The sequence below is a fragment of the Penaeus monodon genome, chromosome 19 (assembly GCF_015228065.2).
Source record: "Penaeus monodon isolate SGIC_2016 chromosome 19, NSTDA_Pmon_1, whole genome shotgun sequence".
Lineage (NCBI taxonomy): Eukaryota > Metazoa > Arthropoda > Malacostraca > Decapoda > Penaeidae > Penaeus > Penaeus monodon.
In genome coordinates this window covers 34,338,470-34,338,755 of record NC_051404.1, presented here as the reverse complement: position 1 = coordinate 34,338,755, position 286 = coordinate 34,338,470, and positions in this window count along the sequence as shown.

Sequence of the window (286 nt, the reverse complement as noted above, 5' to 3'; positions counted from 1 at the left end):
TGGAATTTTGTTAGTTAGAATGACATTCCAAGATTTAAACAATTACAGGGGGGAGATATTGAGTAGCTACCTTATGTTTTGGTGAAAGTGATGTTCAAGTAGGTATGTCTAGGACAAGTGGACAGGCATAATACAAAATGAAATTGTAGTTCATGTGAATGCTATGACAAAAAGTGATGTATATACCAAACTTTTCAACCATTCTGAATCTTTTCAAGAGTTAGAAGGTTAATTTGATATATCTTTATCTGCAAAAGTATTTAATGAAGCCTTTATCTGCTGCTTG